Consider the following 21,885-nt stretch of genomic DNA (forward strand, 5'->3'; position numbering starts at 1 on the left):
ATTTTAAAGGTTTAGCTTTTAATCCAAAGAGCAGTGTTTGCATTTTGCTTCAGCTGCTAGTTTATTAATTTATTATATTGACAAGCAGTCTCTGCTATTTCAATGAGGGAGTTTTAGTGAGCCAAGTTACTGTAAGACTCAAAACCTGGAATGGAGTCTTATCTCCTGACCTCTCTACATCACTTAACTCTGTTTACCTCAGTTCCTCATTTTTCAAATGGACCACAGAAGGAAATGGCAAACCCTTGCAATATTTGGGGCCAAGAAAGCCCCAAATAGTGTCAGGAAAAAGCAGACAGGACTAAACAACAACAATTGGTTTCAAAATCTTAGATTTTTAGTGTAGTTTGAGATCTATTCCTGATAATTACTAATCCCAAACCCTTCTTTTCCTCCTTCCCTCCATTAATCATGTCTATTTATTGGTTTTTTCTGTTTCTTCCATCACCAGGGTATCCCATGGATTTTGCTCTCTTCTCGTGAGTACCATGCCAGGTAACAAATCTCATTTTTTTGTTTTAGAGAAGAAAAGAAAATTGAGCCCAGCTATTTCTGGCATTTGGGAAAAGGTATGCACATGTGTAACACCTGTGGACCTGTGGCAGCTTGCCTGCTATACCTGGAAACGCAACGCTTCCCAGGTGTGCCCATTAAACACCTGATTGATGAATCCCCTCAGTGAACATGAGTTATTTCAGGGGGACATTCCACAGCTGCTCCATCTCATAAAAACTCAACATATAAGATGAAACACACCAAAGATGCTCAACATATGTTGATTAATTGAAATTTATACCTGTGGATGCAGGTAAAATCTGGTTGAAATGAACATTAAGACTAATCCAGGAGTATGTGTGTATTTGTGAGGGAGAGAGAGAGACAGAAATACAGAGAGAGAGAGAGAGCGAAGAGAGAGAACGAGAGAGAGAGAAAGAGAGATTGAGAGGTTTGACTTGTTGGAGTCAGGGAAGGTGAATTTGAAGCCTCATAGGTTATAGGGACCCTGAAAAGATACCTTACTGCTTCATAAGCCAACCTGTTGCTCTGTGTCCAGTGGTGAGAATCAGAAAAAACTGAGTTCAAGTCCTGCCTCCCATACTTACAATTTGTGTGACCCTTATCAAGTCTTAACAACTCTCCCCAATGTCAGTGCCAGATTGGGCTAATTAAACATAATGCTGAGAGGGTTTTCTCAGGTCTCTCCTATCTATATTTGAGAGGAAACAACCTTGGAAGGGCACAGACCAGCCAAGGATTGGCCCAAATTAGAGTACGCCACAATGGGAAGGTATTGGATTCCACAGAAAGAAGCAGACCTCAGCAGCATGGACTATATTTTTCAGTTTCTCAGGATTACTGGGGCAAATTGTGTTGTATAAGAAAATGTACACACGAGACCACCCCTGTGACTGTTACAGGAGAGACTGATAGAACCCCAAATATGCCTTGGGCCAGGGAAGCTATTAGCTAGGAGCAGGACACCACAGGTGAAAAGCCAGAGTGACTGGCGATCAAGAACAAGTTTTCCTTTGGGTTACTCGGAACTTTTCTTCCTATTTACATTAAAGGTAGTTTGCATTCTGTGTGGAATTTAGGTCCTGCTGATATTCCCTTGCATCCACCACACAAAGACATTTGGGAAGGTCCTATCTCAGGCTGAACAGCTAGAGTTTTCTGCAGGGCAGATGGTGACTTTAGAACAGATGGAGAACCTGCAGAACTTCAGTGCACTGGCAATGAGCTCTTTCTTTATCCTTCCCTGGCTGCATGGCATCCTCCTCAACAATGGCTTCACAGCAGTTTTCTGGGGATTCCATCTAGGTGGTTCAAGGGTAAGAGCCCTGGGCCTGGAGTCAGGAAGACCTCTGCTCAAAGCCAGCCTCAGGCACTTAGTAAGCATGTGACCTTGGGCAAGGACAAGTCAGAGTTTCCAAGTCAAGCATTCCTTGCTCTTTGTGCCTCTTCAGTAAGACTGACTACCCATCTGACTGGGTCCCTGATCTTAGAGTCGTCTGAGGCGCTAAGAGGTCAGATGCCGTGACCGTGGTCAGGCTGCTGGCATGGGTCGAAAGCAAGATTGCAGCCTTCCTGACTTTGAAACTGACCCTCTAGCCTTAGTTCTTAAGACACAGTTCAAGCATCAACTACATCATGAAGCCTTTCTTGATTCCAACTGCTATAAGCCTTGCTCCCAGACTCCGTGCATTTTGCATTTGTATTTATTCTTCATGTACATTTATACATTTTCTGTCTTGTTGGAACCTAAGCTTGTCTTGTTAGGGACTGTGTCTTTAAGAGTGTTTGCATCTCCAGAACCTAGCACTATGATGTGCATGTGCTTGTTGTTTGTTACTTAGTCCATGTGCCTTTGTATGTGCCCAGCACATTGGAGGAGTAAATCCATAGCTCTTGACTGAATACATCAATGAGCTAAAATAATTATTAGTGATTACAATTATTCATAATTTTCCTTTATCAGAACCTTTAACTGTGAAGATGTTTTCCCATTTTGTTGCTTCCCTTCTAATCTTGTTTGCATTAGTTTTGTTTGTACAAAGGCTTTTGAATTTGATATAATCAAAATTTTCTATTTTGTGATCAGTAATGGTCTCTAGTTCATCTTTGGTCACAAATTTCTTTCCCCTCCTCAAGTCTGAGAGATAAACTATCCTATGTTCCTCTAATTTATTTATAATCTCGTTCTTGGACTCATTTTGATCTTATCTTGGTATATGGTGTTAAGTGTGGGTCCATGCCTAATTTCTGCCATACTAATTTCCAGTTATCCCAGCAGTTTTTATCTGCCAGAATTTTAATGACTGACTCTTCTGGATCCGATTTTCACTAATTGTTTTAAAAAGAAATTTATGAAGTCACATGGTAGAGGAGATTGAGCCAGAAAGCAGGATGTGGCTCCCTTTTGTCCAGGCTCTGGAAGGTTTCCGTTGCCTAGAATTCAGTGCAGAATATGCACACATAAATGGGGGGGGGGCAGATGTACATGTGTGCCTTGGTGGCTCTCTGTCCCTTCTCGCCCGTTCTGATCTCTGTCTCCTCAGACCGGGACAAAAGAGGCTCAGAGCCGCCCTTCCCCCAGACCACCCCGTTCCGCTTCTGCTCTGGGGGCTGTCAGGAATCCAAGTCCCGTTCGATGACTGGGGCTTTGCAGATGCTGCTGAGCTATTGTGCTCTTCCTTTCAGTGGAGCCCAGGATCCCCCTTCCTTGACCTTTCTTCTTTGCAATGTATTCTCCCCCTCCCAGTTTTTTTTTTTTTTTTTTTTGAAGAGCGGCCCCTCAACCACCGCAAGCTTAGCCTTCTGCTCCAAGCTCCAGCCACCTGGCCTTGGGAACCTAGGACCCTGGTCAGCGCCCAAACCATCTCCAAGCGTAAGGTGCACTGTGGTCCCCTTCCCTAGTGGGGCAGGGTATTGAGAGCCGAGAGAAATGACTTGCAGCTGTGGCTTTCACAACTATTCTGGGTCTGAAATCCCAGAGCTCCCTGTGCTATCCTGTACACTGCTCTCTCCTCCCTTCGCCCTATGCTCTGGGAGGAGACCAGCCCCCCCCGGTGACGTCACAGGACCGCCCCTTCCCAATCTCCATTTCTGTAAGTCTCTTTTGTCTGGAGATGAGGATGTGCTGGGAGTGGAGCGGATGGAGGTCTGTGCGCCCCTCTTCCAGTTCCCTACTTTTCCGCCTTCACAGCGATCCCCTGCGTTACCCCCATCTTACCCTCATCTTCCGGACGGACCCATCCTGAGGGTCCTGAGGAGCCTAAGCCGCAGTGAGTGAGGTAGGTGTCCCTCCCTGCTCCTGCCTCAGCCCCTCCCTTCCTTCTTGTCTCATTGCAGCCTTTCCATGAAGCCCCTTCCTCCCCAACTGGCTTTTCTTCGTGCCCCGTATGTCGTAAGGGTGGCTACAAGGTCCTGGGAGCATCGACACCTTTGTCTGTCTATGTGTGTGATGTGGAGGTAGCTAAGATCATCCTGGGCGTGTCTGTGTCTTTGTCCGTGTGGAGGAATGGGTGGGGGTGGGGGGGAGTGTGCGTGGGAGTGCCTGCACCTGCCTGGTGCTTCGTGCCGGCTCAGGGCCCTGTTTGGAAAAATGGGGGTTCATGGGATGGGTGGGGTGTGGCATACGCAGGAAGAGAGAAACCTTTGGGGACACTCCCTCTCTCCCCTCCTCGGATGGGGAGAAGATAATTGTTTCATGGCGGCTTCTCTCCTGATGAGGGCTTTGGGAGTATTTTGTCATAAGACTGTTGAGAGCTTAGATTTCTTCCTCTGAAAATTTTCTGTACTTATCTTTTGACCTAGAGGAGAATGATTCTTAATCCTGGAAATTGGAATCCGTTTTTTCTATATCTTGCATACACAACCACCCATAGAGGTTTTTGGTACAAAGGTCTTTTTCCTCAGGTAAGTGTTTCCCTTTACATTTTAGCTTCATTAGGACTTTGGGCAACTTTATAGAAACAGAATTAATCATCTTTTGTTTTCTTGTGATTTTCTCTGTTCCTTGTTCTGTCATAATCTCTTTCCCTATCCATAGACGTGAAAAGTAATCTCTTTGCTCTTCTAATTTGCTATAGATTTTTACATCTAATTCATATATCCATTTGTAGTTTAATGCAATAGTTGGTGTGAGGTGTTCGTGAGCTATCAAATTTCTGGAAAACTGCTTTTTCCTTTTCCTATTATTGAAAATGAAATAGTGTGTTGTTCCGTGACCCACCACCTGTTCCCTTTGGATTTCCTATACACTAACTTATTTTACTGTGTTTACTTATGTACATTGCACACATTATCTTTTCCATTGATCAATGTTTCAATTTTCACGAAGTTCATATTTTTTGGGCGCCTATGTATTCTACCGGGCATGAAATCAGAGAGAATCATCTTCCTGAGCTCAGGCTTCAGCTACCTACTAACCATGGTACTCTCAGCAAGTCACTTAACCCTGTTTACCTCAGTTGCTCATATATCAAATGAACTACAGAAAGAACAGGCAAATCCTTCCAATATCCTTGCCAAGAAAACCAAAAATAAGGTCAGGAAACCTTATTTCCTGACAGGACCAAACAACAATTGGTTTCAAAATGTTTGATTTCTTAGTATAGTTTGAGATCTTTTCCTGAAAATTATTAATCCCCAACCCTTCCTTTCCTCCTTCCCTCCATTCATTATGTCCTTGAGATACTTGAGCTCTTTTACAAAAATATTTATTGATGTTTTCTTTTTCTTACATCACAAGGGTATCCCATAGATTCTGCCCTCTCCCAGTGAGTGCCATTGCATGTAACACATTTCATTTTTTTTTTTTGTTTAAGGGAGGGAAAAAAAGGTGAGCCCAGCTGTTGATGCATTTGGGAAAAGGTGTAACACCTGTGGACCTTCCATCTCCTGGAAGAGGTCAGGTGATGGTGTCTTCTCATGTATCCTTTTCAGTCTTTAACATTTTCTTACAGGTACTTTCCAGGTATTGCTTTGTCATTCTTTGAATTTAAATTGATTTTGTTTACAAGGTATATATATATATATATATATATAGATATATATAGATATGTATATGTATATATATATACATATATATATACACATATATATACGTGTATATATATATATATATATATATATATATATATATATATATACACATAATGTTTTCTTGGCTTTGCCTACTTCACTTTGCATCGTTTCACCGAGACCTTTCTCTGCTTCTCTCTCCTCAACACATTCTTCATTTCTTATGACAACATTGTAATATTCCACAACATTTGTTTCCATGCCTTGACTGGCCATTATCCACTTGAGAACATCTACTTTGTTTCCAATAAATTGCTGTCATAAAAAGGGCTATTATAAATATTTTTTCCCAAAATAAGGGGTTTGTTTTCTTATTGGTCCCTTCTATTATTTGTATTGAAGGCTTTGATATTTTTGTTACTTTCTTTGCATGATTCCAAAATTACATCCCAGAAGGGATGCTCTCCTAATTTGCTTAGGGTGTCTCCCTTTATGTCTAAATCATCTATTTTGGTCTTACCTTGTTGTTTTCATTGTGTTGTTCATCCTTCTTTCTGGAAGAGGACCAATGACATATAGAGGCTCAAGACTTTCAAGTGAATTGCATTTAGGTGAGGCAGAGCTGGGCAAGGTCACCAGTCTCACTCTTTGCTCCAGAGTCAGCTGAGTCCAGTGGTAAGACATAGGTCAGGAAGCCTGGCCATGACCCGTAGACAGTGGGAGACCTTAGTCTGTTTAAGCTAAGGCTTTTCCCATGTCTCACTTGTTCCGAGGAAGCAGCAATTTAGTGATTTAAGGCTAGGTAAGAAATGAGACAAAAGATGCCCTACTTTGCCTACTCGAGGATGATGATGATGATGATGATGATGTTTGAAGGGAAGACCCTCAGAATTTCTGGCCAAAAGAAACAAACAAACAAAAAGATTGAGTGCTTTACACTCAGTCTGAGCCATTAAAACCGAAAAAATGATCAAGTGAAGCTTAGGCTAACATCTACTATAGGACACTCAGTGAAAGCCAGAGTGATTTGGCTTTGTCAAGTACCTCCATCTGAATTCCAATGAGGTTTATCAAATTCCGTTTTTTTCTAAACTCTCTTTCAAGAAACCATTAGTGAACTAGATGGAACAGAAGAGTTCAATATCCCAGTTTGTTTTTCAAATATAAAATAAGTGAGCAAGAGACCAAAGTAATATCCAGCCTCCAGACTCAAAAACATGCTTCGAGGTTAATGGGGCCAAATTTCTATTCCTTTGGACAAACACCTTGGTACATGGTGTAAGGGGTTGAACTATACTTAGTTTCTGCCATACTGCTTTCCAGTTTTCCCCAGAATTTTTTGTAAATAGTATGCTGTTTTTCAAAAAGCAGGGATCTCTGTATTTCTCAATCAGTAGAGTATTATGGTCATTTAATACTGTGTTCTTCTATACCTAAACTATTTCACTAAAACACTACTCTAATTTTTTTTTCTTTTTAATATATTTATTCATTTATTAAAACAGATTAAAAAGTAAAAGAAAAACAAAATAGAAAGATATTGTCATGTGCACAAAAGAACAAGAGAGGACTCAAAATGTGAAATAATAGATTTCGGTTCAAGAAATCATATATAATTAATAGTACATATTTTATTCAGAACTATCCATCTATTCTTTGCTTTCTTTTAGATTTCGCAATGTACTTTTCACAGTATTCTTTTTCCCCCCTTTTTGCCATCGATAGCCCCCAAGAAGGCTACAATTAAGTGCTGATATATTTGTATACAAATACACAAATACGTATGTACATATACACATTTATATAAGTATATGAATAAATGTATCTATACCTGTATGATCAAACTCACATATACATATACATTTATGTATATTTATGTAAGACTGTGCCATGCTTGTTTGTTCTCTGTTTCTCTGAAATTGGACATCATCCATCATGAGTTCAAATCTTTTTTTTTTCTAAATCTACCAACTTGTTTCCTACATCATGACAATATTTTGTTTTATTATTTCTTGGTCTCTCATAAATTCACTGACTTCCCCTTGCCAAATTCTAAGTTTCAAAGAGTCACTTCCTTCTTTAAAATTCTGGCTCTCTTAGGTGACTCAGTGGATAGAGCACACTGAAGTCAGGAGGACCCAAGTGCAAATCTGGCCTCAGATACTTAACACTCCCTAGCTGTGTGACCCTGAGCAAATCACTTAACCCCAATTGCCTCAGCAAAAAACAAACAAAGGAAAAAAACCCTCTGGATCACCCTTTCAAATTGGTTGACTTTCTTTTAATAATCCTCTGTATTTTGTTGGATTCTTGTTATTTTTTTTTTTTTTTAGTTTTTCCTCAATCTCTCTCATTTGATTTTTAAAGTCCTCTTTGAATTCTTCTACAAATTCTTTTTGGACAGTAGCCATTTATCATTACCCTTTGGGGTAAGGAAAGCTTTTCCCTCTCAGTATCCCCCTCTAATGATAGATTCTAATCTTACCGATTTCTATAGTTGGATTGTTTCTCCTTTCTTTGTTCTTTTTGAAAATAAGAAACAGTAATTGTGTCATCACCTACATCTGAGAGGGGGAGCTGAGGCCTCTGTCTCTGGATCTTCTTTCAGGTTTCCCCTCTGACTTGGAACCCAAAACCCAAGAACTCCACCATCCCGTCAGCCAGCCAGCAGCTACCCTGTGCCCCTGCTTCTGCCCTCAGGGGGCGTGTGCTTTTCCCTTCCCTCCTTCCTGGCCTCAGACACCCACATGCTGTCCCAGGAAGTAAAAGTCCCCTTGACTGGGGCTGAGGCCACCTGGAACCCAGCAAGCCCCAGGGATTTTTTCAGGGGAGCTGGCCTGGAGATGTTTATACTGCTTAATCCTCCAAACTGGGATTCTTCTTCTGGACTTCTCTGGTTGTCCTAGGATACCCTTATTCTCCCCCAAGTTTTATGTTTTTGTCACTTGTCTATATTAGCTCAGCAGTTCAATTTTCTTTTGTTGGTGAATGTTCTGACCTATTCTGCCATCTTCCCACACTCTTCCCCAGGCGTTGTTTTCTTCATTGAATTTTTGCTCCTCCTTTTCCATCTGGCAAATTCTACTTTTTAAGTTTGTATTCATCGGTGAATTTTGGTATATGTCTGTCCAAATTTTTGTGTTTTTTTAAACAAAATGTTAACTTTTCTTGTTAATATCTCTCATTTCTCCTGCACATGTTTCTTTTACTTCTCTTACATATTTTAAAACTGCTTTTGGAGTCCTTTCAGTAGGTCTGTTTTTGCCTGAGACCAATTCCTGCATATATCAATTTGAGGCTTCACATGTAGACGTTCTGGCATCATTATGATCATCTGATTTTGTGTTTTGATCTTCCCTGACACCACAGTAGCTTCCTACAGTCAGGCAATTAGTTTGGTGCAGTTTTCCAGCCTATGTTGTCACTTTGAAAGTGGAGCTTTGCTCTTGGGGTATGGTGGGCACTGTCCCAAGTTTTTTAAATTGAGAGTAAGGAGCTTGGGCCTTGGCTTGCTGCTTCTAAAGGCCTTGCCTCTAGACTTCCCAAGTGTGCCCATTAACCAGCTGATTCATGAATCCCCACTTGTAACATGAAACATTTCAGGGGGAACTTCCACAGCTACCCCATCTCATACAAACCCAACACATAAGATGAAACACACCACAGATGCTCAACATTTGTTGATTTAATTTTATACCTGTGAATGGAGGCAAAATCTAGTTGAAATGAATATTAAAGCTAATCCAGGAGCATGTGTGTGTGTTTGTGAGGAAGAGAGAGAAATACAGAGAGAGAAAGAGAGAGGGAGAGAGAGAGAGAGAGAGAGAGATTTGACTTGTTAGAGTCAGGGAAAGTGGGAGTCCAAGCCTCTTAGGTTACATGGACCCTTAAAAGATATCCCACTGCTTCATAAGCCAACCTCTTGCTCTGTTCTCCAGTGCGTAGAATCAGAAACAACTGAGTTCAAATCCTGCCTCCCATACTTACAAATTGTGTGACCCTTATCAAGTCTTAACAAGTCTCCCCCATTTTGGTGCCAGCCTGGGCTAATTAAACTCAATGCTGAGATGGTTTTCCCGAGTCTCTCCTATCTATATTTGAGAGGAAACAACCTTGGAAGGACACAGACCAGCCAAGGAATGGCCCAAATTAGAGTACCCCACAATGGGAAGGTAGTGGATTCCACAGGAAGAAGCAGACCTCAGCAGCATGGAATATATCTTTCAGTTTCTCAGGATTACTGGGGCAAATTGTGTTGTATAAGAAAATGTACACACGAGACCACCCCTGTGACTGTTACAGGAGAGACTGATAGATCCCCAAATATGCCTTGGGCCAGGGAAGCTATTAGCTAGGAGCAGGACACCAAAGGTGAAAAGCCAGAGTGACTGGCGATCAAGAACAAGTTTTCCTTTGGGTTACTCGGAACTTTTCTTCCTATTTACATTAAAGGTAGTTTGCATTCTGTGTGGAATTTAGGTCCTGCTGATATTCCCTTGCATCCACCACACAAAGACATTTGGGAAGGTCCTATCTCAGGCAGAACAGCTAGAGTTTTTCCGCAGGGCAGATGGTGACTTTAGAAGGGACGGAGAACCTGCAGAACTTCAGTGCACTGGCAATGAGCTCTTTCTTTATCCTTCCCTGGCTGCATGGCATCCTCCTCAACAATGGCTTCACAGCAGTTTTCTGGGGATTCCATCTAGGTGGTTCAAGGGTAAGAGCCCTGGGCCTGGAGTCAAAAAGACCTCTGCTCAAAGCCAGCCTCTGGCACTTAGTAAGCATGTGACCTTGGGCAAGGACAAGTCAGAGTTTCCAAGTCAAGCATTCCTTGCTCTTTGTGCCTCTTCAGTAAGACTGACTATCCATCTGAACGGGTCCCTGATCTTAGAGTCGTCTGAGGCGCTAAGAGGTCAGATGCCGTGACCGTGGTCAGGCTGCTGGCATGGGTCGAAAGCAAGATTGCAGCCTTCCTGACTTTGAAACTGGCCCTCTAGCCTTAGTTCTTAAGACACAGTTCAAGCATCAACTACATCATGAAGTCTTTCTTGATTCCAACTGCTATAAGCCTTGCTCCCAGACTCCGTGCATTTTGCATTTGTATTTATTCTTCATGTACATTTATACATTTTCTGTCTTGTTAGAACCTAAGCTTGTCTTGTTAGGGACTGTGTCTTTAAGAGTGTTTGCATCTCCAGAACCTAGCACTATGATGTGCATGTGCTTGTTGTTTGTTACTTAGCCCATGTGCCTTTGTATGTGCCCAGCACATTGGAGGAGTAAATCCATAGCTCTTGACTGAATGAATACATTACTGAGCTAAAATAATTATTAGTGATTACAGTTATTCATAATTTTCCTCAGGTGTCAGTTTATTCTTTCATTTATCATAGCTAAACCATGTATTTTCTTATAGTTCAATTTACTCGGTGGTATGAGGTATTGATCTTCTATCAAAATTCTGCCAAACTGCTTTGGATTTATGCCATCTATTTTTACCAACTATAGATAGTTCTCGCTTTCTGTAAGTGGACTGTTGGGTAAAGCTTTAGTGGAGCAATTTTAAAGTAAAGTGAATTTAGCCCCAGACTTGGCTTCAAGGGAGAAAAGGAGACAGGAAGGGAGTCATGAGTCTGGGAAAGGAGGGGGCCAGGAGATGATTCAAGGACACATGGACCTCGCGCACTGAGAAGCAAGAGCAGGCTTGGGACCAGGCAGGTGTAGCCAGCCACCGCCCCACAAAGGAGAGGACAGGTAACATGTGGACTGAGGAAAGACACATGACACCTGAGCGTGGATGGACAGGAGACACACAAGCAGATGCCAGACAGGAGGATAAGTGGGCAGAGCCACCAAAAGGCTCCCTTCTTAGTGCTGGAGGTCTCAAGCCAAGCCCAGATGCTGAAGCTGCAGAGGTGGAAGGAATCACGCTGCATGAAAAATCCTTTTTGTTCCTCCTCCCTACTTTTTCATTAATACATTATAGATAAAAATATGCAAGGCTGTTTTCTCTTTCTTACATCACAGTATCCCACGTATCCCTCCCTCTCCTTGTGCCTCCTGAGAGTCATGCCATGTGATGAATGGTATTTTGTGTTTTAGGAATGAAAAAAATCAACACAACTATATAATCCAGAGAGGAAAAGATATTTGTGGTAGGAGATAATCTTTCTGGGAACATTCCTATTCCTGGAGGATCACTGTCTCTTGAAGCACTTCTGATCTCTAAACATGACTGAAACGATGCCTTCTATTGGAGATAATCTTTCTGCAAACACTCCTCTTTCTGGAGCTTCTTCTTTCTTAAAGCACTTCTAATCTGTGAATATTCAGAGGAAAAGACACTTGTGGATGGAGGAGATAATCTTTCTGGAAGCATTCCCATTTCTGGAGGCTCACTGTCTCTTGAAGCACTTCTGATCTCTAAACATGACTGAAAGAATGCCTTCTATTGGAGATAATCTTTCTGCAAACACTCCCATTTCTGGAGCTTCGTCTTTCTTAAAGCACTTTTAATCTCTGAATATTCAGAGGAAAAGACACTTGTGGTAGGAGATAATCTTTCTGGAAGCATTCCCATTTCTGGAGGATCACTGTCTCTTGAAGCACTTCTGATCTCTAAACATGACTGAAACGGTACCTTCTATTGGAGATAATCTTTCTAGAAGCACTCCTCTTTCTGGAGCTTCGTTCTGGGTTGAAGAACTTCTGATCTCTGAAGATTCTGAGGAAAAGACACTTGTGGATGGAGGAGATAATCTTTCTGAGAACCTTTCACTTACTACTGGCTTACTCTCAGGGGAAGCACATCTAACATCAGAGTATTCTGTGGATGAAATGCTGATGGGTGAAGACATACTCTATGAGAACCTTTTAGTTACTACTACTCTCAGAACTCAGAGGAAAAGACAATTGTGGAGGAAGACACTCTCTCTGGGAACATTGTGGTGTAAGAGAGAGACTGGGAAGGCCTTCTGGGCAAAGAAACCAACCTTTGAGAGAAACAATGGTGGGCTCTATGGTCCGTCCAGTACGGTCTGAGACCTCACCTTGTTTCCCTTAATAAGGGTCGGTTCCTTTGCCCAGAGAGGCTTTCCAGTTTCTGTCTTACACCCGTTACTTCAGGATTGCTCTCTATGGAAACACATCTAGACTGACATCACTCAGCGGACAAGATCTCTGTGGCAGGAGACACTCGTTCTGGCAACATCCCACTTACTACGGGCTTCCTCTCTGGGGAAGCACAGCAAGAGAAAAATTGGACATTTAATGAAATAGAGGCCGCTGAAGCATTCCTGATGAAAAGACAAGCGCTGAGAAGAAAATCTGACTCTCAAATTGAAGACTCAAAAGCAGCATTCAAAGGTAAATATGATAGAGGCCTCTCAAGGAACTCATTATTGATACACTCTGTACTCTTCTAAAAGGGAAGATGATAACCATAGCTCCTAAGAACTTTATCTCTGCTAGGCAGGTAGAAGCATTGGACCTAGAAAGAGGTTTTGGAACTGAACCATCTGGATGGGGATGATGTAAAATAGATAGGTGAGAAATATGGATGCCCTGGGAGATGCTAGAAGGGAGATAAATAATGGAGGAAATGATCCCATAAAATAAGCATTCAAGGAAGAGCTTCTGCCTTGGAGTAGAAAATGATGAGGAGGAGAGTGACCAATTCTTGAACCTCCCTCACATCTAAATTGGTTGAAAGAGGGGAAATAGCTATATCTGTATTCATATATACTTCTTCCACGGGTCAAAAAAATCTATTTTACCCTAAAGGTAAGTAGGCAAATGGGAGAGGAGAAGGAAAAAGTGGTGATAAACATTGGGCAGTTAAAAGAATGCAGTAGTCATGTGCAAAATAGAAACTAGCGGAGGAATGGAATAAAAAGAGAGAAAGAAGGAAAAACAGAATCAGCTACAACATGACTGTGTTAATGGGATGAAAAAAAGCAAGAGGGCAGTAAAATGAATTAGAAACCAGACTTCAGATTGTGTTTGTTTTTTCTTTCTTTATTTGTATTTTGAATAGAAACATATTTGAAAGAAAGAGAGAGCCACAGTTAAAATAGAGGGCTAAAGCAGAAACTTTTATACCTCATATGAAAGATAAAATATAAAGAAAGCAATCATGACATCAGAAAAAAAAATGCAGAGCAAAATTAGGCCTCAGGGAAAGGGATTAGTGTGCAACCTAATTCTTGTTTAGGGGAACCACAGTCAATTCAGTATGAAAAGAGGATTCAAATTCTTAAAGGAAAAGTTAAATGCATTACAAGAAGAAATAGACAATCAAACTATAATGACAGGGGACCTCAACTTTTCCTGTGTGACCTAGACAAATACAACCATGAAATAAATAAGAAAAAAGTGGAGGAAAGTAATAAAATTTAGATGACTTAGAAAACTTAGATATAAAAGACCTCTAGAGAAAACTCAATAGAAGCTGAATGTACAACAGACAGATGTTGCTTTATTTCAATTCTTATTATGCAAATTGGATTTTATGCCAGGAATTCTCCCAAACCACCTCTATACTGGGATCTCATTCAGCTCCTGCCCTTCAATTCTGGTACTCTTTGGCCTCCTATCACCAATGCCCTCCCCCAAAACCTTTAAAAACCCTTCTCCAGCAGAAAGTAGAACAGACCTGCAGAGAGACAGCCACCACCACTGATGGATCCGGGCTTGCCTTAAGACCTCCAGTACTGATGCAGGACCACTTGCTTTCAATGCACCCACCCACCTGAGAGTCTGGCCCCTGCATTTGGGTGTTCTGTCCATCATTGGAGCACCACATCTGTGCCATGCCACAGGTTTCTATGTCTGTGCTTCCTGACATGTTCTTCCTATCAGTTCCAGCCAGGCTCTCCCGGGGCTGGCCCCTGCAAGAAAGTGTTTCTCCTGCACTTGATTCTTTGTATCTAGCCTTTATGTGTCATTGACCCATGTGCTGGCTCCACAGGGGCAGTCTCCTTCCTGCCTCCCTTGTAGCTTTTTACACATCCGTGGGTAAAATCACATTATGTAAAGGATCTGCAGAATGATTCATTGAAAAAAGTTATGGACTATATTGTCGTTCCCCCCCGCCCCCCACAAACTTCTCCCTAAGTTTTTCGATTTAGCTGCATTGATTTAGTTTGTGGAAAACCTTTTTAATTTTATGTGAGCCAGATTGTCCATGTTGCTTCTTGTGAACCTGTCTGTCGTTTGCTTGGTCATGATTTCTTTCCCATCTTCTCCTGTGCTTCTCTGTTTATGATATTAGTCAGTATGTCCAAGGAATATACCCATTTTCAGTTTCACTCTGTCTTTTCTGTGAAAACTTTTTCCAACCTAAGATTCTGTTATACTACTTGCCAATTTTCCTAGCAGCTTTTATCGAATTGTGAATTTTTCCATAGCTGGGATTATTAGCTTTTTCAAACAAATGGATGATGTGCTCTTTTGCTCTTGTATGTTGTGTGCCTTATGTGTTTCTATGGTCAGTCTTTCTGTTTCTTACTCAATAATATATTTGTAATGATACTGGCTTGCTATTGTAGTTTTATGATCTGGTACTGCTATGCCCCTTTCCTCCCCAATTTTTCCATTAATATTCTTGATAGTCTTAATTTTTGTTCATCCAGACGAATTTTGTTATCCTTTTTTAATGTTCCCAAGAGATTCTCTGGTATTTTGATTTGTATTGCATTGTGTTAGTAAATTAATATAGGCAGCGTTATCATTTTTGGCCTGGCGATGAACAATTCATATTTCTGCACTTATCTAGAGCTGCTTTTATTTGTGTAAAAAGTGACCTGAGTTCATGGTGTTGCTATCTATGTTTTGGCAGGTGGACTTCTACTTATTTCATACTATATATAATGTCAATGGAATTTGTCTTTTTATACCTTTCTGTTAGATTTTATTGATAATTTATATGATACTGATAACTTGCTTGGGTTCATTTACACTCTCCTGTCTTGCTGATATTGGTAAACATTTCATTTAAGTTTTAATTGATTCTGTAGCTTTCTCTAAGGAAACAATCATATCATCTGTAAAAAAAACATTTTTTAATTTATTGTTTGCCTCTTTGCTGTTTATACTTTGCATTTCTTTTCTTTAGAGTTAACTGCTATAGCAAGCATTTCTGGTACAGTATGGAAATGATGACCATGAATATCTGTAATGTCTCCAAAAGAAAAACTTTTGATTCTTATCAAAAATTATTTAATTGCAAGGTCAGCAGATTACCATTAAATAAGGTCAGCTAAGACCTCAGTGGTGTATGATAAACTGGAAGGTCACAGAGCTTATTTTATAACAGAAAATGAGGCATGATTCATCAATTTTACAGAGGTCTAGGGAAATTGACAACAGTCAGCTGCTGGACATGTCAGGAGTGTAATGAGGAGATTTTAGGGAAAGGTAACTGTTCAATTTAATACTTCATTGGCTTAGAATTTATTTTATCGTTCTGTGAATTTTTTTGAAGTCTTCTTCAGTGTTTCTTTAAGGATTTCTGCTATGGATCTGTTTAGCTCACTGAAAAGGAGTCACTTACTAAAAGATGGTTATTTTATTTCTTTTAAGATATATTTAGGCTCCTTCTAACTTATCTACTATTACATCTTTTTAAAAGATTCATTCAGTGAATCTAATTGGAAATTAAGACTTAAAGGATATTTATGGGAAAGGAAATCTCTAACGTGATACTAAAGTAAATTCATGTTATCAATATTAATTGATTTAGAGATTATCCTTTTCATATCCTCTCTTTACTTTTGTTTTTATTGCAAACTCTTCTGTCTTGCCTCTATTACAAATAACACTAGTTCTTTATTTTAGACAGATAATATTCACTGGTTTTAGGAAAGCCCCATTTATTCCTATGTTTCTTGTGTTTTCCATAGTAATAGGTTTTGTATTTTGGTGGTTTAAAATTTTTGCATCAATATTCATTATAGAATTTGGTCTCTACTTTTGTTTCTGTATGGATTCATTTTAGGCATCAAGGCAATATTTATATGATATAATGCATTTGGTAGGACCTAATCATTGTCTGTTTCTTGAACCATTTAGACGGGGGTTGGAAAAATTGTATTTACATGGTTCTAAGAAGTTGCTTTTAAATCCATTTTGTCCTCAGGGTTCACTTAGAAAGAACTTTGGGGAAGATTTAATAGCATCACTAACTCCCATATTAGATTTTTTAAAAATCCAAAGTCTTTTGTGATCCCAGCACTGACCAAGTTGGGGCCACAGATATAAAGCTAGATAACTGAAGTTGTGGAACTGCTAAAAAAAAAAAAAAACACCTTAACAGATTCTGGAGATTTTGCTATCACTCATTAAGGAGATTGGCAATGAGTCATTTTAAGATTGCAGGTAAGAGCTCCTGAGCCTATGGGGTAGTTCCCATTGTGAAACATCTTTGTAATTTCTGAGATACCAGCCTGAAGAATTTCTATTAAGCTAAAATAAGGATGACATCTTATAAAAGTTTAAAAAGTTTTTAAAAGCAGTTGACAACTTAAGATCATCATAGCCAATGTTCCTCTGTTTCCTCATCTTCTCAGAGCAGATTAAGAAAAGAGAATGCTGGAGAATTGTAGGATAACTTGAATTCTGCCTCATCTGGCAGAAAAGGGGAAGCAGCAACTGCAGCGAGGCCCTAGAAACCCTGGCCCAGCATCTCCCCAAACCAGCAGCTGCAGATGGGGTTGGGGGGAGGGTCAGGCCCGAAGGCCAGCACTCTCTGAGCCCTAACATTTATCTCAATCCACTAATCCATCTAGGTGTCCCTGCTTATAAGTTGCGGGAGTTACAGCTAAGCCAACGTGTCTGTTATTTATGAACATTGTAAGATGCTTAATTCAGATATTTGTCCTTCTTGCCATAGTGTTAAATGTAAAATTGGTGACTGCTGCTTATTCTGAGCACTTGGCTCTAGGTATGAAAGTATGCTCCCCAATTAATGTATGCCCCCAGCCCTTGCCAGGATGGGGGAGGTGTCACAGAGCAGAGCCCACAGCAGGCTAGAGGAGGTGTGCCGGGGGGGGCAAGAAGCTCAGCCCCTTCTCTGGGTCTTTGTCTATTCCCCTCAATTTGTAAACTTGCTAAGGTCCTTGACACCATATTGTGAGAAGGTATATAGGCCATCAGCCCTGGAAATACTTGTTATGGCTGAACAAAGTCCCAAACAAGGAGCGGGATTAATGAGAATCTACAGATCTTTTTTTGTGATACAGAAGAGTTTTCTAATGACTGGTCTTTATGCCAGGATTAGTTTAAGGATGAGAAGAACACCAAGTGAAAAATGTTAAGTGAAATTTTTACGTAGGGACATGCTGGCAAACCTTGTCATTGTCACAAGGCTAACTTAATGGGTTGTATTGAGTCACCTTACAGAGGTTCCCACTGTTTAAAGAGATGTGGGGAAGAGGAGTCTAAGTTTAGAAACTGGTGCTAAGGGAAGTGAGCAGAAGCAAGAGAACACTGTACACAGTATCAACAAGGTTATGTGATGATCAACTGGGAGGGACTTGGCTCTTTTCAACACTGAGGTGATTCCAGGCGATTCCAATAAGCTTGGGATGGCAGGGGCCATCTGCATCCAGAGAGAGGACTACAAAGGCTGACTCTAGAGCAGAGGAGCACAGTATTTTTCACCTGTGTTGTTGTTTGGTTGCTTGTTTTTGTTTTTGTTTTTCCTTTTCTCAATTTTTTTCCTTTTTGTCTAATTTCCTCTGTGTGTGCAACATGATGAGTATCTTTAGGATACTGATCCTGACACATGTTCAACCTATATCAGATTGCCGGCTATCTTAGGGAGGATAGAGAGAAACATTTGAAACGCAAGGTTTTCTGAAGGTGAATGTTGGAAACTATCTTTGCATGTCCTTGGAAAAATAAAACAGGATAAAAAGTGTTTTCTGTAATGGTCGAACTGAAAACCATCTTTTAGATATCACAATATGTTGTGGGTTTTCTGTGATTAGTCTCGCAGTGTTACCTATGGAAGCTTACGGGCAATAAGTGTTATTTTGGGTATGTGATGTTTGAGAGCTGAAGCCCCAAGAATGAAACTAGCTATTGGAGTCAGACTCTCTTAGGACTCGCTGATGCTGCTTTGAGCTCTGAATTCAGGTATGATTGTTGCAGTCAGTCCTCATTGGAAAGAGCTGTCACAGCCTACTCAGAGGGGAGTGATCCTGAACACTCAGAGGTGGAGGTCTGCATCTGGCAAAAGCTGAGAGGACAAGCTTTGGCTTCATTATTGTGAGAACCTTCCCATCCTGTTTCCCAGCTGTGTTCTTTGACTCAGAAGGTCTCCCAATTTACTTTTCCCGAGTCTGTGTATGAGATAGAATGGTGACCACATGATTGCTTGTAGACTGTGACTCTTACCTCAAGTCCAACAGACCCAAGAATGCTTTATTCCAACAGCCGTGTGCCTTTAGACTTAAGCCAGAAGGACCAGTTTGATACTGTTATAATCGTGTTCTTGCTTTTCCTTTTATAGCAGTTTTCCATAATGAGAGCAAGTGATCAGTAGAAAAAATGAGCACAATGTAAGTATGTAGGATATTGCTGTTTTCAGTCCTAAAATATGGAGTCATAATAAACTGACCAGTCAGGAAATGTGTGTGTGTGTGTGTGTGTGTGTGTGTGTGTAATTTCTATGAAACAAGGTCCTTAAATGTTTCAAAATGTTATAAGAATAATCGGGTCTTTATGTTGTAAGACCTGGCTGTTATTCTCTTGATTATTGAAACTACATCAGAGATGTTGCTGGCATGGTTTGTAGAAGAGAAGAGAATTTCAGTGCAGTTTTGTACAGGATATTTCCCACAGGTGACCTCTCCCCCTCCAGAGCCCACTTCACTCCTGGGTTCGGTGCTTCTTCTCCTTGCTTCCCTGTTGCCACGCATTTGGTCAGCCTCACTATGTCTGATGCTGTGGTGAAAATGGAGCACATTCTTTTTTTTTCATGATAGCTTTTTATTTACAAGATATATGCATGGGAAATTTTTCAGCATTGACAACTACAAAACCTTTTGTTCCAATTTTTCCTGCATCACTTTAGACCACCTCTTTGCTTCTGAAGGGGGTCTCTGTGCTCTGGCCAATACTTCCTGGTGCGTTGTCATCCACACCCTCCAACAAATTGCACTATGGGCTGACTGATCCTGAAGAAGGTCAGTGGGATACTTCTACTTCCTCAGCAGCTACATTCAAAGGGTTTGGGGACAAGCTCCAGGGGAATTTATTGTCCTCTCTAGTGATGCTTTCCTAATTAATATTTTGTTTTTGATTTAGTCCTTACATTTTAATAAGATTTGTGTCTTTCAGACAAGTGTTAATCAGATTTCAGAGGGCCCTACAGGACAGCTATCTGTCAGCACCTCAGCCTTTGGATGTGCGATCCCACCTGTGGATGCTGCTCCTCCCACCTGTGGATGCTGCTCCTCCCACCTGTGGATGCTGCTCCTCCCACCTGTGGATGCTGCTCCTCCCACCTGTGGAAGGTGCTGGGCTGCAATTCCCATCCAGCTCCACTCACTCATGACTAAGCCTTTAAGCAGGAGCAGGTCTATGCCCCTTATCAGCTGGAAACAGTTATGGAAAATGAGACATTCATTCCTGGCCCCAAAGGGATTTGGGTCACAGGTCTTTGAGGGGAATCATGGAGTGTTTGCTGCTGCCGCAGCCCCAGCAGTTCTACCACTTTCTCTCAGAGACTTCATTGGAATAAAAGGACCCTTTGCTTTTTCCATGTATAAGGCGCTGCCCCCGCTCCAGAACAAAAGGGTTTTTACCCTTTTCACAGGGACCTTGCTCATGCATGCCCGACCTGGGATTGTAAAAGAAGTGCAAAATCTACTGAGCTCATCCAACTTGCTGCCAAATTCTCCTATTTTTTGCTTCCTTTCCCTTCTCTGAATAAACCCTCACATCACTCTGCTGGGTGTCCCCCCCCTTAAAGAGGAGGTTCCCAGTGTGGTTTACCCTTTACTTAAGCAAATGGCCAAATCAGTGTCTTTGCTTGATTTGAGGTGGTTTGAGCCTGACTTCTTTCAGAGAAGCTACCAGAAACCATTGCCCAGCACCCCCGATCTTCAGTGTACCCCGCGTTGAGTCTTTTCTCACAAAAGGTCCCAACTTCCTCCTTACTAAATGTGAGTCCCACTAGGGCACTGTGCCTGATTTATGGCATCATAATAAAACGTTTTGCCCCTTGAATCTGCGGCGCCTGAGCCTGTGAGTTCTTTCCGCGTGACGGCCGGCCTTTATGACTTCTTTTACCTCTTCAGTTCCTGGCAAATGGGGAGGGCATGATGCGAACAAGCGTGCCAAGGCCTCCCCAGAGGCTCGGGGCTGGAGCCAGTAGGAAGAGCATTGCTGTGGCCAGGGGCACAGGGGCACGTCAATGCCAAAGGCTCTGGTGTTAGAGAATGCCGGCCAGGAGGGCGTTAGAGCATGAATCCCAGGGGGAGGCAGGGAAACTCGTGGGGTAGAGAGCTTCCAGGCTGGGGACTGAGCCACGGCGACCCTGCAGGGGAGCAAAGGTCAGGCTGGAAACCCCAGCCTGGGCTGGGACTTGAATAGAAGGCTTGGCCGTTGCCGTTCCCGAAGACGCAGGTCAGAGGTCTGGCTCCTGATTTGGCAGGCAGGCTCCTGCACCCCACTTGTCAGAGGGAGCATTTGTCGTGTTCTACAAAATCTGGGGCCAGAGGGGCCGAGTGAGGCATGTAGGAGAGTCACCCACAGGAGGGAGTTAGAAGGAAGGTAAAATTACACTGTCTGTGATTTAATGATCCCAGGTGGGGGCCCATGTTGCTGCTTGTGCCCAGGACTCCCAAGTGTAAAGGACCTTGTAGGTAAGGCTCAGCTGTGCTGGGGGCCCTCAAACCTGCACCTCAGCTATATATTGGTGCGTTAGGGTGGTCCTCTCCCCCATAGCTAGATGCAGCGCTTGTGACTCTGGTGGTGTCAGGAGAAAGTGGTCGGGGACCCGAGCTGCTGCCTTTCCATAAGATGCTTCTCTGGGAGGCACACTGGGACCGGGTGGTTCTCAGCCCAGAGAGGAGCAGGTTTGGAGAGACCCGCTGTCCAGGACCAGCAAAAGACATCCCTCCCATTGGGGTCAAAATCCAGGCTTCTAACGGGGCACCTGAGGCTACAGCTTCAAGGGGGTGGGACCTTGAGTCCACAGGCATTTAAAGTGTTCTGAAAAGCATTGCACTGGAGGTGGCTCAGTGGGTTATTGGGGGGGGGCAGAGGGAATCCTTTCAGCCTCCTGACAGAGTACAGGGATTAGGAGAAGAATAAACATTTTGAAAAATAGGAGGCCAGAAACTATTATAA

The 21,885-nt window shown here is 41.9% G+C and overlaps 2 long non-coding RNA genes across 2 annotated transcripts; both read left to right on the forward strand.

The window, feature by feature from the left end:
- Nucleotides 1–911: 911 nt before the first annotated feature.
- LOC127543003 (uncharacterized) lies at nucleotides 912–12,892 on the forward strand. The gene is made up of 2 exons (XR_007949051.1): nucleotides 912–1,288; nucleotides 9,699–12,892. It is a non-coding gene; the product is annotated as an uncharacterized LOC127543003 (long non-coding RNA).
- A 6,202-nt stretch (nucleotides 12,893–19,094) lies between these two features.
- Nucleotides 19,095–20,760, forward strand: LOC127542991 (uncharacterized). Its single transcript, XR_007949027.1, has 2 exons — nucleotides 19,095–19,715; nucleotides 19,870–20,760. It is a non-coding gene; the product is annotated as an uncharacterized LOC127542991 (long non-coding RNA).
- Nucleotides 20,761–21,885: the final 1,125 nt, after the last annotated feature.

The sequence above is a fragment of the Antechinus flavipes genome, chromosome X (genome assembly GCF_016432865.1).
Source record: "Antechinus flavipes isolate AdamAnt ecotype Samford, QLD, Australia chromosome X, AdamAnt_v2, whole genome shotgun sequence".
Lineage (NCBI taxonomy): Eukaryota > Metazoa > Chordata > Mammalia > Dasyuromorphia > Dasyuridae > Antechinus > Antechinus flavipes.